General features: G+C 45.8%; 1 protein-coding gene across 1 annotated transcript in view; it reads right to left on the reverse strand.

Moving 5' to 3' along the window:
* The window catches only part of SLC43A2 (solute carrier family 43 member 2), an 87,775-nt gene extending 80,972 nt beyond the window's left edge, over window positions 1–6,803 (reverse strand). Inside the window, exon 1 of the mRNA XM_044283871.1 lies at window positions 6,615–6,803. The gene's annotated coding sequence lies outside the window, so the exon portion shown is untranslated. The remainder of the gene's footprint in view (window positions 1–6,614) is intronic.
* Between the last annotated feature and the right edge of the window lie 950 nt (window positions 6,804–7,753).

The raw sequence follows: 7,753 nt of genomic DNA on the forward strand, positions 1-7,753 counted from the left end.
AAGGACCTTCAGTGATGTGTGGTGTGGTGAGCGCGATGACGTCACCAAAGGTCCTTTTCCAGCCAGGTCCTGCAAGAAGAAGAAGAAAGAAGACGAGCCCGGCTGCGCGATCAAGTGAATGTGGATTTTTTTTATTTTTAACCCAACAATGGATCTTTTGCTTAGCATTCTGAATTAAAGAATGCTATTACTTTCCATTATAACCATGTTATAATGGAAAATAATAAAATATACAGAATACCTAATTCAGTGAAGAAGTGCGGGTTCGGGTCTGGGTACCACAGTCAGTTTTTATCACGCGCATGCAAAATGCATTGCACCCACACGATAAAAACTTAACATCGGAATGCAATCGCAGTCAAAACTGACTGCAATTGCATACCTACTCGCACGATTTTCCCTGATCGCAGACGCAACGCATCTGGACCTAATCCGGACAGGCTCATCTGTAAGGGGTCTAAGGGACCACATATTTTGTTATTAGCAGCCAAAATGTGTATTTTGAGAAAGTGGTTGCAACCCCAATTACCCTCTCTAGATGAAGTGATTGGAACAATGAAAAAGCTTATGTATATGGATAGACTAGATACTGAAAGAAACAAAGAAAAAGCCACAAAGAATTTCTTTAAAAAATGGAGAAAGTTTATTGAAAAGACACTTACAGTACATGAAATCAGAGAGGTGATGAAACTATTTGTTGGAACTACTTGATTTATGAAGGAACAATAGCCAATAGTTTAGGTAAACTGGCAGTTTAGTCTCTGGGTCCGGTCTCCTCACAGTGCTGTGGGGTTATGTTTTTGGGGGAGGGGGGAAGGGTTTTACATATAAAAAATGGATCAGGATGTGATTTATTTTAGTTTATTTTATTTCAGCCAAGACAATCTAGCTGGAATACACGCCATTTTGAAAGTGTCTTGATAAGATGTTTTAAAATGTTTGTTATCTGCTCTGTATATGGAAATCAGATCGTTCTTTTCTCATGTCATCAGATGTGAACCGGTTTCTGATCCAAATAAAAGTTTATTACAAAAAAAAATAGTCCTCCACCTTCACATAAAGCCTTCCACCAGAAATAATATCTAGCTGCCGCCACGATATTAAACTTACAGCTTACATGCCTCCACGTGGAGTTCTTAGACTGCTTATTAAATCTTTCTTCTCCGCTCCTAAGAATCTACCTTCACTCTGTTACTCGGATGTGTATTGCCATGAAATACAGAAAAAACTGTAGAGGTCTGAATTATTTACCACAACAAGCAAAGGTACAGACTCCTATGAGGGAAAATCAAACAAGAGACATGACAGGAATGTCTCACAGGCTCAACATCTGTTCTACGTACTAAGCCTGTCTACCAGTCACTACTGTAAGGCTTTCCTAATAAGTCCAGGGTAAAACGAGCAAGGAAAATATGACAACCTAAGTATAGTAACAGCATAAAGGTAAACAGTAAAAAGAAAAAACTAAGTTTTACATAAATTAACTTGTGAGACTGAGGATATACAGTATACGTAAGCCAACGGCAAAAGCCTTTAGGGTGCTGTCACACATAGTTTTTGGATAGAATTTTTTTATAGCTTTTTTAGGCGTTTTGCCTATATAGTGTGTTTTAGCACCTGCCGTTTTTTAAAGGGGTTTTCAGAGGACATACTCATATTTTCACACAGGCAACCCTCCCCCCTGCTGCTAGCATTGGAGCATCTCGTGCTCCGATACGCTCCCACTCCCTGCGCTAAATCGCGCAGTGCACTGGCTCTTTTGTTTACAACAACACACTGCCGCCCGGCAGTGTGTTAGGTGACGTCACCGGCCCCTATGGGCGTGCTTTAGCGCTGCCCTAGCCGTTTTACTGGCTAGGGCAGAGCTAAAGCCCGCCCATCAGTGCCGGTGACGTCACCGGGCACACTGCTGGGCGGAAGAAGAGGCTTCGCTGGGCAGAAAGGGACCCGGTACGTCACTGACTGTAAGAAAACAGGCACTTCCAGCTGGGATTTTCTCAATGGCAAAAGTGGCATATGAATTGTCTGGTAAAGGTAGGAGAGGCACAAGTGTAAAATTTAGGACACTGTTGTCCACACACACACCAATCTTCCCAATCCCGGACAACCCCTTTGAATACTGATGACCTATCCACTGGATAGGTCATCTGTATCTGATTGGTGGGGGTCTGACACCCGGGACCCCTACCGATCAGCTGCTTGAGAAGGCAGTGGCACTCATAGTAACGCCACAACCTTCTCTCAGCTTTACCCAGGCCAAATGATGACACGTTCATCGGTCACGTGGCCTAGGAGCAGCTCAGTCCCATAGAAGTGAATGGGGCTGAGCTGCAATACCAAGTACAGCCACTATACAATGTACGGCACTGTTCTTGGTGAGTACAGAGAAGGCCACTGGAGCACCAATGCCTTCTCAAACAGCAAATTGGCGGGGTCCCCTGCTGATCAGGTACTCGGAAAACACTCTGTAAACCTTTTTAATGTCAATTTTGGTATGGACTGTATATATTTGTTGATAGGAGAGTATATGTGCCCTCTGTAAACAGAGCAGTATAAGGCTACTTTCACAAGTGCGTTTTTGCTGGATCCGTCATGGATCAGACAAAAAAAGGTTCCGTCATGATAATACAACCGTCTGCATCTGTTATGAATGGATCCAGTCGTATTATCTCTAAAATAGCCATGATGTGTCCGGCACTAAAACCATTCTAATTAAATGGGCGCCGGATCAGTTTTCTTTTGTGTCCGAGAAAACTGATCCGTCACCATTCACTTACATTGTGTTTCTGTCTCACTCCGTTCAGTCCGGTTTGGTCCCCATTGACAATGAATGGGGAAAAAAACTGAAGCGTTTTCCTCGGGCATTCAGTTCTTATGATGGATCTCAATACCAGAAAGGAAAAATGCTGATGTGAAAGTAGCATAAGGGAAAATTAAAAAATACAACACACACAGGCAATTGTTTTTTTCAAGCAAGCCAAAAAACAAAACAAAGGATGTCTGGGTCAAAAAAGTTAGATCCAGAGGATGCTGTGATTTAAAAAGAAAAAAGGCACTGACTCATAATTCTGTAAACTCACTCTCTAAGGGCTCATGCACACCCTCATATTGTTCTTCAGTATAGTATCTGCCATTTTTGCAGATACCACACTGACCCATGAATTTCTTTGGGGCCATGTGCACATCCATATAATATTAATAATAAAAGGCCTTTCGATTTATGGGAGCGAGAAAAACTTTAGCGGATGCATTTTTTTTTTCCTAAAACCTCTCAGAATTCCTTCCAGGTGCAATGTCTGCAGAGAGAGCCTATTCTGGTGGTTCACACTTGGTACGTTGATTTTAAGAAAACTAAGGGCACGGCCACTCGCAGGAGGAAGTATAAAGGAAAGATGGGACTTTTTATTTTCATCCCTGGTTTTGGCTTCCAAAACTGCATCAGGAAACCTGACCGTGTGGCCTGTGCTCTAACTGTCCCAGTTCATTGTAGAAGCTCAGCCGATCAGCCAAGGATGTGTCTCATTACAAGGCAGTCGTCTGTTTCCAAAGGCAGCAGAACTGTGATGGTAACCCCGGACTATAAGGCTATATCATACACGGCAGAGATTTCAGTGACTGACACCATTCACTTACTGGAGCTTTAAGAAATCCATGTGCTTGCAGCCAAAACCACCCCATTCTGATGAAGGTAAATGATTTTCACCCCATAGCAATAGTAAGTCCCTCCTATAAGAGTTGTCTCACTTCAGACATTGGTGGCATATTGCTAGGATATGCCACCAATGTCAGATGTGGGTCCCGCACCTATCTCTAGAATGGATGCCCCAAAGAGAACAAGAGAGCACCATTCATGCTCTGAGTGCTCTACATTTGTCGAAATGTCCATAGAAATGAATGAAGGGCGGCCGTGCATGTGCAGTGCACTCACGTTCGCTTTGGGGGCTCCGTTCTAGAGATAGTTGCGGGACCTGCATCTGGCATTGTTGGCATAGCCTAGCAATATACCACCAATGTCTGAGATGAGACAACCCCTTTAGAGCTCATTCATACAACTGTATGGCTGCTGTGCTCGCAAATAGTGGCCTGCAATACACGGATACTGGCGGTTTGAACTCTGTGTCGCGGTGTGGACCCATTGACTTGAATGGGTCCACGATCAGTGTTTCCATGGGCTTCCAATCCGCCCCACAAAAGAGAGGACATGTCGTATCTTTTGACATATCTTGCATATCGCAGACCTATTCAAGTCAATGGTTCCACACCACAGCACGGCTGGTGCCCATGTATTGCACACCACATGGGCACGGCGGCCATATGGTCATTTGAATGACCCCCTAAGGGAGCACTAAGAGAATAACTACTGTGTGGGGAACTAGGGGGACAAAAACATGTGGGGATACTAAGTGGAGGGCACTAATGGAAAAAAATAAAATGTAACATTTTTGCAGACTTTGCTTACGCCCCAAGTCTCAGTGATGTCCTCTCTGCAAAATTTCAAGAAGATTGGGTATTTGGAGGTTGCACACTTTGATCAGTTTTGCAAAAGTAGGCAAAAAATAGGAATTTTCAATGTTAATTACTTTTACTGGGAAAACTAGAAATCACAAACTTAAAATAATATTAAAACAAGAGACTAAGATTAATAGGTAGTATGATCGGCAAAACGTGTGTTATAATTAATCCACTTTGAATGATGCAATCCCTTCTTTTGTCAGCTTGGCGACGACTTTTCTGTGATGCTCGACGACCCTCAACAAGAACTGTTTTTGTTGCTCGTCCCTGACGGATTCGTTACACTTTTTTATCAGAGCAATTCCTCTTTCTGCGGTATCACTGACCACCTGAAGAGCGTTCACATGGCTTCTTCTGCAGTTTTCTGTCACGTTGTGGATCCCAAACAATTCAAAGAACATCTTTGTTTTATTACTAACAAATCGTCTCAGGTCTTTTCCTTAAAAAACTAGGTTTTTACCCTCTAATCGTTTCATTTCCTTTTTCTTTGCACGTTTGGTTTCTAAATTTTTAGTCATATTTTGCTCAACAGCTTGAGTAATACGTTCGTCCCAAAAAGCCAATCCTACGCTTGTTTTAGCAACTATGAGAGCACTTCTTTTGACGTCTGCATGTGGGTAGGTTCTCAGAAGCTGTAGACATATCCAAATCATTATTCTGAGCCCATTGACTTACAATTGCCTCGTGCAAAAAACGAACATATAGGAAGGAAGCTGACAAAATGTGCAACCCGTATCATTCCTTTAAATTCTCGTTGAGGAATATTCAACTGTTTAGTGAAGAGGACAATTTTAAGTGCAAGTATTGCCTTTGCCATCCACCTTGCTTGATGCAGAGCCCCTGGGAAACTGACCAACCTCCTAGGTACAGGAGTGAGAGGAGTAATAAAAAGTGATCCGTGTGCAACCCCTAAATATTATCTAATCTTCTTGAAATTTGACATATATATGTTTTACATCACTAAGACTCGAGGAGTCTTTCATAAGCAAAGTCATATGAAAATCACATCTTTGGAAAAATTAAACACCCTAGAGGGCACTCAAAAGGCCCACCAATGAGGTAAAACGACCCTGGTGACGCCTCTCAGTACTGGGGCAGTGGAGCACAATATCTACTTTCTTTACTGACTAGAAACCATTAGACAGTCCTGCGCTGAGGTAATACTTCGCCACAGCTTTGAAAACGTGTTTCTTTCCAGCATGCGAGATTGTGGCCACACATGAGGAGAAGCCGGGCGGCTCTGGTCGCAGAAGGACAGCCCTCCTGTCAACCACAGTCACCGCCGGCTTCCTGGACTAGCGCCCGGCTCTGCAGAAAGGAGCAAATAAGCGCGCTCTGGAGGCATCGACTCCGCCCCGCGAGCAGGGATTGGTCGTCTAAAACCAACAGGCTTCCTCTGATTGGTCGGTGAGTTGAAGCCGGGCAAGGAGTGGGGGGGGGACAGGTGTCAGAGAAGCCGGTTTGAACCGGCAGGCGCGAGGCTGCGGCTCTGCGGAAGAAGTGCTCGCGAGGGGGAGACGGGAGAGCGCGGGCGGGCACGGCGGAGGAGGGGGGTTGTATGAGCCGCTGCTGGGCGCTGACGGGAAAAAGAGAGGAACATGGGGGGCTGTGTCACCGACGGGCAGCTCGGGGAACAGCTGTCACACACGGTGACACACGTTACGGGCCACAGCTTCGGAGGTGTCACTAATGACGGAGACAGAACCCTAATGTACAGCATATGTGTGGAAATAATAGGGCGCAAGTGCGCGACATGTCAGGAGAGGGGGTCGTCCCGGACGGAAGACGAGGGGGACAGGACAGGGGTATATAGAACGCATAGTCGTTACCTGTACAGCCGGCAATGAACGTCCAGCCGGTGTAACGGAGAATACACTTGTACTGGAATCACCCGGTGTCATCTGAACTCCAGTGTGTGAGAAATAGTGCGCGACATTTAGTAGAGAAGTGTCGGCACAAATGTCGCACTGCTGTTCCTGGTGAGGAGGACAAGAACGCTCCGTATACACGACCCCCTATTACCCAGCGGAGCCCCCCATCATCCGTAATCAGCCCGAGCCCCGCTCCGTGTACGGGACAGCAGCTGTTGTCACCTCACTTACCGGGGTAGTAGACTCCAGTGACAGGGGATGCTGCTGTCGAGTCGTTCGGTGCGGGTCCCGGGGCTGCCTCCTATTCCTTACTTGCCTTTGGACCGGATCGGTTCCGGTACCGCAGCCCCTTCTCGTCCTTTTCGGGCCCGACCGACTTGTTTTCTCATTGCGCTTTATCCAAGTCCTTTTTATTGCGGAGCTTCTGAGAAAAACAGTGCTCGACGCTGATTGGCTGACAGGGGCTAGAGACAGAATCCAGCCAATCAGAGGGCGGCTGGATAGAGAGAAGTGATCAGATACATATAGTAAGCAGAGAGGGAGAGGAGCGAGGAGGAGAAGGAGGCATCCGCCCAGGGGGGCACATACCTGCCTGCACCCAGGGCAGGGGCCAGCAGAGGTGGGGGTGGCACTGCTCTGAGATGTTGTCTCCAGAAGGACATATGGACACTTCTAGACAGCCATTGTTATTTTGTCAACTCAAAAGGAAACCTGATCCATGGACCGCAGCCAATGGCAAAACACAGCCGGGACAAAGGACAGACAGCAGCTGGAGACCCTCACCCACCCAGCAGCCGGGACACAGCTCTTCTGTCCATGCCTTTATGCAATCATCCTGAACTTGTGAGCTATGCCGGCCATAAACGTGTCAGTCCACCTGCAGTGTGACCAGTGGTCCGGTACTTACACCCCGGAAGATATCCATCTATAGGGGCGCATATGTTGTCAATGTGTATTTTCTGGATATAGCATTCAGGCCAAATGTCATATTGAAGAAGCCCCTGGATGACTTTTCCTGACAAGTATGATTTACGCTGCTTTTGCACCGTCAGTGTTTGATCAGTGATTTTCATTAGGGATGAGCGAACCCAAACTTTTCGGGTTCGGGTGGTGTAGGAATTCCGCTATGGATTCAGTTATAACGGACTTCGTAGACAGAATTCAAAATGGAAGCCTTTTAGGGGCGTCCCGTTTTGATCCGTCATAATAGAAGTCTATGGGCAAGCATAAAAGATCCGTCTGGTTTCCGTTATGCAGGACACTTTGTTTTTAGTCCTGCATAACGGAAACCAGATGGATCCGTCGTGCTTAGCCATAGACTTCTATAATGACGGCTTCCGTTTTGCATTCCGCCTACAAAGTTTGTTATA

This window comes from Bufo gargarizans, chromosome 3, assembly GCF_014858855.1.
Source record: "Bufo gargarizans isolate SCDJY-AF-19 chromosome 3, ASM1485885v1, whole genome shotgun sequence".
Classification (NCBI taxonomy): domain Eukaryota; kingdom Metazoa; phylum Chordata; class Amphibia; order Anura; family Bufonidae; genus Bufo; species Bufo gargarizans.